Here is a 12,025-nt window from a genome sequence, read left to right as displayed (position 1 = left end):
CTGGCGTGTGGTAAGGCAGGGAGGAATGAGACGTGTGTGTGTGTGTGTGTGTGTGTGAATGGGTGGTGGATCGGTGTGTGAGTGGGTGGATAGAGTGGAGAGAGAGAGAGAGAGAGAGAGAGAGAGAGAGAGAGAGAGAGAGAGAGAGAGAGAGAGAGAGAGAGAGAGAGAGAGAGAGGAGTCTAGTGAGATTTCAGTCCATCAACACGTTTTTAGCATGAGAGTTCTTTCCTTTACCACTATTCGCCCCACAAGACTTAAAAAGAGTAACATTTATAGTCGTCATTCACTCGCTCAAGGTAAACTGTGACCAACTGCGTCCATATCTCCTTCCTACGACCATTGTGTTTGTAGACGGAAGTAAACGTATATACCAGATCGCCTTTAATTCCTAAACTGATGTGCTGCTACTTCAACACTCCCTCACTTTCTCCTTTCCTTTGTAGAACGGTCTTTTGCAAGGTTTTCTTTTACCCACTTTTTACACCATCCCTTGACCTTCCCTCTGCAATGTAAATAAAATAAATACATGGTTAGTAGTTGCTCTTTCCAGCCATCTCAACTTGCACACTTCTGTTCCATATGGACGGGAGGCAGTGGCTTTTTAGAACTTTTTTGTGGCCCTCCGTCCTTGGCCTGTCTCTCTTAGTGTTGGCAAAATAAGAAATGGTCGGTGGCTCCTTCCAACAATCCCAAGCCGCTCGCTGGGTCCGGGGTAGCAGAGAGAAGGAGAATGAGAGAGACCCATTGTTTACGAAGGCTGTCCGAGACTTTACTTTCCTCCGGGATCTGTATTCACAAACTATCGGAGATTTTTCACTGCCCAGCTCACCTCCGGGACCTCCACTGGCCGGGTCTTTGCACGAAGGGCCAGCCAGAACCGTCTTGCCAACTGATAAGATATATTTACAAACGCTCTACACGTATTTAAGATGCGGCGCTCGACTCTTGTTCTCGTACGTTATGCTCAAGGTGAAGGGAACGAGCTGGGTGGCTGGTTTCAAGTGCTGTGTGTGTGTGTGTGTGTGTGTGTGTGTGTGTGTGTGTGTGTGTGTTATATGTGAACGTGTGTGTATGCGAGTGTGCGTGCGGGTGGGTCATTTTTTGTGGTGTGCGTTGAGCGGCCGTGTGTTGTGGTGTGTCGTGGAGGAATTAAGAGTCTAAACGTGATCTTGCTGATACCCTGAGGTGAGAAGTGTGTGAAGAAATGACGGGGTTACTGCGCGGTGCGGTGTGTGGTAGCCAGCGGACTTTGGCTAAGCTGGTCTGGGTGCAAGGCGCTAAGGAATAAAAATAGGATCTTACAGTAGCGATAAGGGGCGGGGGAGTAAAGTTTGGTGCGCATGTAAGGGAGCAAGACGGTGATGGTGGTGGTGTTGGTGGTGCATGGAGTGAAGAGAGAAGAAGAGGAGGAGAGGAGAGGTTGGGAGGAAAGTGGGGAGCTGCACGCTTGAACAATCCTGAGAGCCAAACAAAAACTACAACAGTTGTCTGCGGAGTAACGTGGTGGATAATTGTTGCTGATGGTCAGGTCAAGAGGGTGGCGGGCCCCGTGTTTAGTTCATAACTTAAGAATCGCCAGTAGATCTTCTTCGCTGGGAGAAAGAGAAAGAGAGAGAGAGAGAGAGAGAGAGAGATGGAAGACGAAAGAGAGAGAGAAAGAAGGGGGAGAGGCAAGTCAAGCAACGTACATCAAGCATTTACAATCAATTCCAGCGCTCGCCACAACAAGGCCACGAAAGAGTTGTTGTGGAGGCATGAAAAGAGGGCGTTTGAGGGAGTGGCTGATTACATTCTTTACGGCGGCGATAAAGCTTTCCTGTCCTTCAGTCGGCATAAGCAGTTGGTTCACTCGGCGCTTCTTCATTATCAGACCAAGGCATCTCCTGCAGCACCAATTGTCGGCTTTATAACGAGCGAGCCCCCGTGTGAGGCAGAGGAGGAGCACGAGGAAGAGGAAGAGGAGGTATAGAAGGAGGAAAAGAGGGAGGAGAAGAGTGTGAGGGGTTAGTCAGTTTAATTATGCATCACAGAGAGCAGGGGACGCTGAATAAGTGAGGAAGGAGAAGCAAGAGGAGGAGGAAGAGAAGGAGGAGGAGAAGGAGGAGGAGGAGAAGGAGGAGGAGGAGGAGGAGGAGGAGGAGGAGGAGGAGGAGGAGCAGGAGCAGGAGGAGAAGGAGGAGGAGAAGGGGCAGGACATAGGGATGCGTCCATGGCGGGCCACGTCACTGTACCTGCCAAGAGCCATCCAGGTGTGAGCTAGGGAGAGGAGAGGAGAGGAGAGGAGGGAGAGGAAAGGTGCGGGCTGTGTATCACTAATTGCCTGACAGTTGCTCTTAATCTTTTTTTTCGACTCCTTATGGGTTACGAGTCCCTGCCATCATTTCACCACTCACTCCACCACCACCACCACCACTTTTATTACCCCTTGAGATCCACCACCACCACCACCACCACCACAGCCTCCACAGCCTCCTCCACCACCGCAGCCTCCACCGCCTCCACCGTCTCCCTTCTTCTTGAACACAGTGGGAAGCAAGTTCAAGGCTAACTTTGAAGTGACTGCGTAGCGATTCTCTCTCTCTCTCTCTCTCTCTCTCTCTCTCTCTCTCTCTCTCTCTCTCTCTCTCTGATCCTTTTCCCGGAATCTTGAGTCTTGTGTGATAATCTTTTGAGTCACAGAGAACAACGAGGCTTTTATTATGTTATATTCACTTTTCTAACACCTTCAGAGAGAGAGAGAGAGAGAGAGAGAGATGGGTGGGTGGGTGGGTGGGTGGTGAAGGGAAAGGAATGCACCGTGTCGTTTATATTTATTTACCTTTGTCATGGACGGCCTGGCAATTCGTGCTCCCTTCATCATCTTCATGGAAATTATTCTGAGGGAAAAAAAGAAAAAAAAAGATTTACTTCCTCACGCTTTGGTGAATAAAGGTTTGGAGAGGAAGAGACGGAGGAAGAGAGTATAGAAGAGAAGGAATAGAAGAGAACGAAAGAGAGAAGCAAGGAAAATCTTATCTCGCCTTTAGTCTTCATCCTGCCATCGCCTGCTGGGAGTGAGAAAGCAGGACAGAAGACCCCTGTATTTACTCCCCCTGCCTCCCAATCCACTCCCGTCCCTGCCCCGCCCCGCCCCGCCACGCCACGCCCAGCAGTTTCACTTCCCCGCCTCTCTCCCTCTCGCCTCTCCCAACTCGCGCTGCTGAATGATTTAAGCGTCTTTACTCGGCCTGGAAAAATAGCTCGGGTCACGATGCGCTGGCCCGACCGAGGACTAATATTATTGCTTCCCAAAGATAAGAACTGAATGCTGCTGCTGATGAGGACGATAGTGGTGGTGGTGGTGGTGGTGATGGTGGTGGTGAGTCTCATAAACTGTTTTCGTTTTTTCTCTTGTATTTTTTTTTTTTCTTGTGTACTTTTTTCTTCTCGTCACCCTTTTTTTTTCTCTCTCTGTTTCTTGTTCTTCGCAGTTATTCGTTGATTTTTCCCCTCAAAAACTGTACCATATTTTTTTCTTCCCTTAACATTTATTTCTCCATTAATTATCTAGTGTCTGTTCCTTGTGTTGTGATTATGTTCCCTCAAGACTGTTGGTCCAGACGTCATAACAGATTGTGCGGTACTTAAGGCTAGTACGTCTGTGCTTCACCTCCACTATTTCAAAAACCTTTATTTGATATTGCAAGAGATTCTTAAGGTTTATTTTCGGTCTTAGAGGCAGAGTGACGAGATTTCTACATTATGAGAAAGAAACACACTTAAAAACCTCGCTAGTCATCTCTGTGGCCTTGGAAAACTGTTTCTGAATACAGTCTTACGTGTCTATACTTCTTATTTCTCGGAACTGTCCTTATCTCCATGAAAAATTCATACCTACCTTCCCAAGTTAACTACCGATAGATTCTATATTCGAGGAAGAGGAGTCGTGGTAAGGATATTTTAGGGCGTTTTCTTTCTCCTCCTGCTCAGTTCCCCGCAAGCTGTGTTACATTTACAGTTAGTTCGCCTTGGTTTGAGAGCTTTTACTCGCCCGTTCGATATTTTCTCGACCTCGTTGTCCTGTCGGCGACTTGTAATACAAGCGGGAAGGTGCATTGTTACGCCATGGCATGTGCTAATATTGATGTGTTTTATATGTGCTAATTTAGTCTAGTATGCCTTCATATAAAAATTTTCTCTAGATAGAGGTATTATTACGTAAACCAGTTGAATGTAGGGACGAAGGCAACCACACACACACACACACACACACATACACAGTTCAACTCAGTTCGGCTCAAGTCAGTTCAGTTCAGTTAGACAAAATGCGTGTTAAGTGTTGCTGATGCCATGCGCCTTAAGAGAATGAATAACAAGTAATAAGCACAAATGTTGAAGCAGGCAGTGTGTATTCACTCTCATGACGCACCTAGATTCATGATTGTTTAAACGCAATTATTCTTGTTTTCAGTGTAGGGTGCTTCTATCGTCATCACGGCGGATTCTGTCTCGTGATGAATCTGCCAACTTATCACTTCAACCTGAGGCTTTGTATCGGCGCCGTCTTAGGCTCAGTTCTACGCGTAATACCTTCAGATGTCCCCTGTAACTTTATCATTGCCATACGCTCACACCTTATCTTTAATTCATACACGCAACATGAGTACGACAAACATTTTCCTGTATACAGATTGGCAGGATCTTACTATTAACAATATTCGAAGCACTGAACCTCGAGAACTGAGAGACAGGCAGGCGTCAGCTTATCTCCGCGCGTCCTTGCTTCTGGCGTGACGTGAAGTTAACCCCTGCTGCCTTGGTTATTGCAATAATTAAGCGGTAATGTTACTGTTATGTGTAATGATCATTGGTGAGCGCAGTTGTGACGCATTGATGGAAGCATGGCCGTCAAAACCCAGCAGGTCTTCAATATTGACTTACAGACAGTGAACAGAATGATTGGCTTCCCGTGGTGGCTCCTTCCTTGTCCGGCGATGTGAAGAGCAAGGTACAGTACAAGTATTGTAACTTTTATCATAGTGGTAAGGATAGCTTATGAGCGTGACAGACAGCAAGTTATGCAGTTTTGGAAGAAGTCGTAGATGTTACAGTAGGAGAAGTGTTAAATAGTAGAGGAATACTTGTGATTAGGTGGTAGGGTGGTGGTGGTGGTGGTGATTTATAGTGATGGTGTACGCTAGCGAGAGATGACAGGCTTTGGTTGTGGTAAATACTGGCAAAAGTACGGAAATGTCGCATGAGAATTACCTAACTAGTGATGTGGAAAAAGAAGCATTTACGATCTTTGGTGATTTATGAGCTTGTTATGAATCGCTAGCTGCAGGAGAGAGAGAGAGAGAGAGAGAGAGAGAGACGTTCCCGAGTGCAGTGTTTGGATCTCCTCGTTGTCCTCACACACTCGCCTCCGCCACTTGTTATGGAAGCAAACACGAAGGGAGAAGGAAGGCATTGTTTCAGTGGGAGCCGAACACACAGCGGCGGCAACCGACCCTCCAGGCACACAATGGATCCTTAAGGCGCCGAGCAGAACGGCCAGGCGCCTTGATCGTCCCCGAAAATACCAGAAACGCAGAGAGACAGACAGAGAGAGAGAGAGAGAGAGAGAGAGAGAGAGAGTGTGTGTGTGTGTGTGTGTGTGTGTGTGTGTGTGTGTGTGTGTGTGTGTATACTGGCTTTTACAATACGGATAATTTTCAATGGATTCAAATTACGTGTTGGGAATCCAGAGACAGCGCAGAAAATAGGACAGGGCAAAGAAGGCAAAGGCAGTGAAAGGAAAAACAAGGCAAGGAACGGCAGGGCAAGACAAGGCAATTAAGTCAAGGCAAGGCAAGGCAAGGAAGAGCAGGCCAGAGCAGAGTACGCAGGGCAAGGAAAGACAAGGCAAGACAAGGCAAGGCAAGGCAAGGCAAGGCAAGGCAAGGCAAGGCAAGGCAAGACAGGGCATGCAGAAAAGGGTAGGGCAGGGCAAGGCATGACAAGGCAAGGCAAGGAACTACAGGGACCGGCGGGTCAGTGAAGGGTAGGGCAGGGCAGGGTAAGGTATAGGTTAGAGGGCAGGTGTCAGGGTTACACATCAGTCCAGTGTTTGGTCAGATAACAAGTGTTTCACGATCACTATTTGTGTTGGTGACGAAAACCAGCGGAACCGAAGTGTTTCTGGCGCGACAAAAGCGTAACACAAATACGTGCATTACAGATTCTTAGATTTTATGTTAAGACTGGAGACTTTAATGCTCTTCTTGGCTTGAAATGTATGGAATCACCTGAGACCGACCGCCACCTCGAGACCCACCGCCATTAATTACCTGTATCATCACGTAGAGTAATGACCTCCCAGCCTCACACTGTGCACGGTGATGTATGGAAGGGTAAGGGGCTACCAGCTGTTATTACCTTTTGATTTAGGAATGTCCGGCCCTGCGGGGTACACAATTTCAAGTTTAGCGTACTTAAAATACATGAGCACACACCGAAAACATGTAGAGGTCTATCGTAATATTATCATTATATATATTTTTTTTTTTTTTTTTTTTGTACTCATGTTGTACAGTTGGTCCTAAGTGTATGTAAATGGTAGTATTTCTTGCGAATCCGTGACTTTTGTTTGTTTGTTCTATGATAATGTAGTAGTTAGTTAATCCCTTTAGTACCATGACGTGTTTTCATATTCATTCTATTTCTTATTTGGCTATTTTGTACAGCTTCAGAAACGTATGTGGAGGTGAAGACACTGACCATTAATTTTCTGACCTGCATAAACTCTTCCTAATGTCAATAAAGTCGTCTAATCACACCAAAAGTTCATGATAAAAATGCATTCCAGTACTGAAGGGTTTAAGAAACGCGCGATCATCAGTGTCGTGCAAACAACAAACTGCTCCGAGGCGTCATACACAGTTCAAACGCCCTGCAAGCCGAGGTGAAATTAAACAGCGTTATTCTGTAGCTCTGTGTCGAGAGATATGTGTTCACTTCGCCCTTTGAAGCATAAATCTAAAGAAACCTGATTTGATGGTCATCTTAAAATGTCTCAAAATCCAGGTTAATATCTGTCTACCTCATCTATTATTTAGTGAGAGGGGAAAATATGATCGCTATATTATTTAAAGGTGAAGCAATGTAGCACCATCACTCGTTACAAAAAAGAATAAAAGAGTATATATACCACATGTAATACCTTGAGAGGCACTTACTGAGCAGCTCTGTTCCAGTAAGTGTTATAACCTACATGTTTTTCTCATTCTGTCTTTACCTCCAATCTTTCCTTTCTTCCTCCTCCTTAAATGCTCCTTAGCCAGGGACATCCTTTTTTCTCTCTCATTATGTTGAATATTCCATCTTTCCTTCGAACATTGCTATTCTCTCCTTTCTTCTTTTCTACAAATTTTTCTTCCCTTTTCTCTTACCCAAAACACTCCTCTCTCTCTCCTTTCCTCGAAGTACTTTTCTTCCTTCTCTCAAACACCTTTTCTCTTGTTTCCTGTAAGCTTTTTTTTCCACTTTCCATCTCTTCTCCCCTTTATCCTGCGTCCTCAACCATTGAAACATTTTCTTCCTCCCTCTTCCCTCATGATCTGCCTTCTTCCTAACTGCGTTCCTTAAGTCTGTTCTTCCTTTCCTCTCTCACTCCTTCCCTCTCGTCCCACTCTCAAGGCTACCAGACTCACGACCGTCGCATTCTGCTCCAGGAGGTCTTGGCTTAAGAAGGCGACGGTGACTTCCAGATGAGTCGTGAATCGAAGTCAGTCTCCTTCACTGTCTCTCCTTATTCCCCTTTGCGTCTTGGGCAGAAAAAAATTGGATAAGTTTTAAAGGCACCTCGTTTGAATATGAAAAAATAATATTATACTCACAAGGAGAAATTATAAGACGCAAAAATGATAAGATCTGGGAAGGCACGAAGGAAAAGCGTACCGTACATTATATCCCGAGTTCTGCTGTCCAGATGGGTATTCTGACAAGTCAACTGGAGCGACTCTTTAACAAGTCTCCAGTAAGACGGGAAGGCGCGGAGACCAGTTCATTAGCGCCTCAATATATCAAAGAAAACGAGGATGCCCACCTCGCTGACCTCCCAAGCGAGTTATGGCCATGTGAGGCTTGTAAAGAATGAGCGTGCTGCTGGTCGCGGCGTGAACTTCGTGGTGGCCTGTGAGGTGATGGTTCTCCCCTCCGCCTGCCTCCCTTCCTCCCTGCGCGCAGTGTTCAGCAGCGCGTGAACTGGGTAAAAACTGGCTCACTTAAGAACAAACCAGACGGTGAGTTATATATTCCCTGCGAGGACACGATGAGGCAGCACGTCACAGCAACAGACTCGCCTGACACTTTGGCCGCTCATTAAATTGCGGGAAAAAAACATTAGCTGGCTGACCCCCGCTGAGAGGAACCCGCTCCCTCCTAAACGAGCACAACCTTGAGACCAAAACAGAAACACATTCCTTGTTTACACTTGGAGGTGTTCGATCTAAAATGTTGTAACATGGGAGACTTACTTTTTGCATTCTAAGAGTGTGTGTGTGTGTGTGTGTGTGTGTGTGTGTGTGTGTGTGTGTGTGTGTGTAATTCACTACGGTTGTCTGCTGATCACCCTGTTAGCCTTCCCCATTACGGAGCGAACTCAGAGCGAGTAGGAATGAGACCACAACACACTCCACACACTGGGAAAGCAAGGCCACAACCAGTCGAGTTACGTCCAGTACCTACTTGCTGCTAGGTGAACAGGGGCTACACATTAAGAGGCTTGCCCATTTCCCTTGCCACTTCCCGGGACTCGAAACCGGGTCCTCTCAGTTGTAAGCCGAGCATGCAAACCACTACACTACGCGGTGTGTGTTTCACTGTTTGATCTGCTGCAGTCTCTGACGAGACAGCCAGACGTTACCCTACTGAACGAGCTCAGAGCTCATTATTTCGGATCTTCGGATAGGCCTGAGACCAGGCACACACCACACACCGGGACAACAAGGTCACAACTCCTCGATTTACATCCCGTACCTACTCACTGCTAGGTGAACAGGGGCTACACGTGAAAGGAGACACACCCAAATATCTCCACCCGGCCGGGGAATCGAATCCCGGTCCTCTGGCTTGTGAAGCCAGCGCTCTAACCACGGAGCTACCGTGTGTGTGTGTGTGTGTGTGTGTGTGTGCGTATGTGGGGAAATTCAAACTGAACGACACGTCACTGAGAATTGTCCAATGACTCGACACTTAAGAGACAGGTACCAATTTGCTAGTTTGGAAGAGTTGTTTTGTTCTGATATGTTCGCACCAGAAAATGTATGCCATATAGTTCATGATATCCTTTCAGTATACAAATAGGGATTGGGAACTTGAATATTATGATATTTATTTTTATCTGGACATTGTATGAGTAGTTACAGGACTACAATTAGCTTGTATGTTGTTGTTAGTTTTAATTATCTGGGATTATTTGTTGTGATCTTGTCATTTTGAAATTTCTGTGTCATGTTGTGGTCAATAAACATCTGAATCTGAATCTGAATCTGTGTGTGTGACCGACCAGTAGCCACATGATCTGAGCTGCGTATCTTGAGTACCAGGAAGGAAAACCAGGATGAGTAATACGAGCAGCAGCAGCAGCAGCAGCAGGAGGCGGCGGTGATCCTGAGTCACTGATGTTGCGCTCCAGGCAGTGAGGGGCACAACAATTAGTGTTGCGACAGACGCCCCTGAGTAGGGTGGCTGCTGAGGCCTGTAGGTGAAAGATTAACCGTCTGTGTGCCGTCTGTGGTTTAGTTGTGCCCACCTGAGCTCCTCAAGTTTCATAAAGCCTCCTGTAGGTTCCTGAAGCAGGAGCTAAGGTAACACGGACCAGACTGCCGGACTAGCCAGAACGTAGACTGGGTCCGCTGAGCCTGTTAACCACATTCTCCTATCCCAGGCTGCCAAAGGCGATAATTAAGTCACCTTTGATTTTATGGCTCATTACGAGAGTTAAGAATCGTGGGACTCAGTGTTGGCTACTGTCAGGCTGCCTCCACTGGACGAGAGGGTGTCAGGTGGGATACCGAGAGGCGCGCTGCGGACCCACCTCGTAATCGAAATTTATTGGGTAGGAACTACGCTTTAAGATAAGGTGTCAGACACTTACCTGTTAAGACACTTAAAATATGCTACTTATGAGAGAGCACTTTTCATCAATCGCCGTACGTGGCGTGGCGTTGTCTCAAGAGTGCGTGTTAGTGGAGGAGCGTGGCTGGGAGACTCGTCTTGCCCGCAGGGGCAGCTACTGTCTCCACTCCTGCAGGCAAACCCTTGAGTGTGCTGGCAGCGTGTCGGGAGTGTTTGAGGGAGAGCCTCTGCTACTCAAAGCAACATATCTAGTGTTGAGGCGAAAAGCTGGAGTAGCTGGTCTTCTCTGGATACGCGTGAAACAATAACACCAAGGTGGAGGGGAGCGCCGCTGTGGAAACACTCAGAGCCTCGTCCAAACACCTCCGCTGGGAACCTGAAACGTGTAAATTCGGGGCCTTGGTGTTGCACTCACGACGCCAAGATGGAAAGCACTTGGTGAGCCACAGACACAGATACTTTACACCCACAAACCCCCAACTTAGAGCGCAGATGTGACAACACGGTTTCAAAACGCAGTATTTCTTAGAAACACAAAACTGTCACCCCGTGATAGGCGTTATCAATCAAGCTCACCGCTGACAGCTCCACACCGCTGCCAACGCCAGAGCAGCGCCGCCGCCATAGTCTTCAAACCACGCTTTGTGAAGGAGTCCAGAGATATGACCAATGACAAATACCGCCCATGAACTGTGCAGTGCCATCTCCTCAGTGACCTGTTTATCCAGCCCACTCAGCGATGCGCTCCCTCGCCCAGGGTTACATTCCAGCAGTGAAATTCAGTCACGTATAAATTGTCTCGTTATTCGCAAGTGGTGAGCCGCCGAAGGGAAGATATACTTCAGAGTGGAACGATAAAGTATGGAGGCGTGGACGGGGGTCTCCTTCTTAATGCACGGTCCGGCGAGGCCATAAATACCCACGGATGGCAAGGCGGGTCTCCCTGGAGGCTGTGCCGCCATCCATCGCGAAAATCAAACATCCATTCTTGCCGATGAATCTGAAATAATTTTCAGCAAGTGGTCGGGACGCGCCCGGCCACCTCGCCTCGTTCCTCTCGGCCCAGCTCGGCCTCGGGTCGCGGAGAGCATGAATTGTCGCCGCCAGGGAGCGTGAAGGCATAATGAGAATTTACGGGAGTGGCCAATCAGAAGGGGGAGTCCCGTAGATTAGGATTACCATCTGATTCGATTAAGATCTCAGTAGATAAGACCCATGGCCAGGTGCGTTGCTTTATGCGCGCGCCGCCGCCGATATTAATTGCAGGTAAAGAACAAAATTATCGAGCACTTAGCGATGGCTGTCCGCAAGAGAACATAAATTGGAAGCTTAAATAGCCTGTAATCATTCGGTTTAAGTGAGGAGTCCCCGGCTGCCTGCGCGGGGCTCTCAACACAATAAAGTGGAAGACGGGGAGTAATCAGCGTATCATTAGTGTTTTTAAGTGCCTGTTGCATCGGATTCCTCCCTCAGGCTTCGGGGGGCTGTGGTGGAATGCAAGGTGCATTTTCCAAGCGGGAGGCAGGGGGGATGCAGACAGGGAGTGCTTGTACTTGTTGACCAATCGTTAATACTGCGCAAAATATGATGCGATTCATATCCATATATAGACAACACATTCAGATGTAAAAAAAAAAATCATACCAATAAAAGACTTGAGTTTCTCCACCCCCCTTCCCTTCCCCCCGTCTCAATGAGACTGTTCATCTGCTGGAGTAAGAAAAAAACGAAAATAAAAGTGGGAACGCCAGACATGAATCTTTATGAGCAGATTCGAGACGGAAAAAAAAGAAAAAAGAAAAAGAAATAAAACAAGGAGAGGAACAATAAGGTGTATTTCTCCCCATTTTAGTCTCAGACGACTTGGACGCCGTTGACCACCAGTAAAGTAGTCCGCGTCAGGTGTTAAGGGCGCGAGTATAGG

The sequence above is a fragment of the Portunus trituberculatus genome, chromosome 40 (genome assembly GCF_017591435.1).
Source record: "Portunus trituberculatus isolate SZX2019 chromosome 40, ASM1759143v1, whole genome shotgun sequence".
In the NCBI taxonomy this organism is placed as follows: domain Eukaryota; kingdom Metazoa; phylum Arthropoda; class Malacostraca; order Decapoda; family Portunidae; genus Portunus; species Portunus trituberculatus.
The sequence above is the reverse complement of the archived record's forward strand: the minus strand, read 5'-3'. Positions refer to the sequence as shown.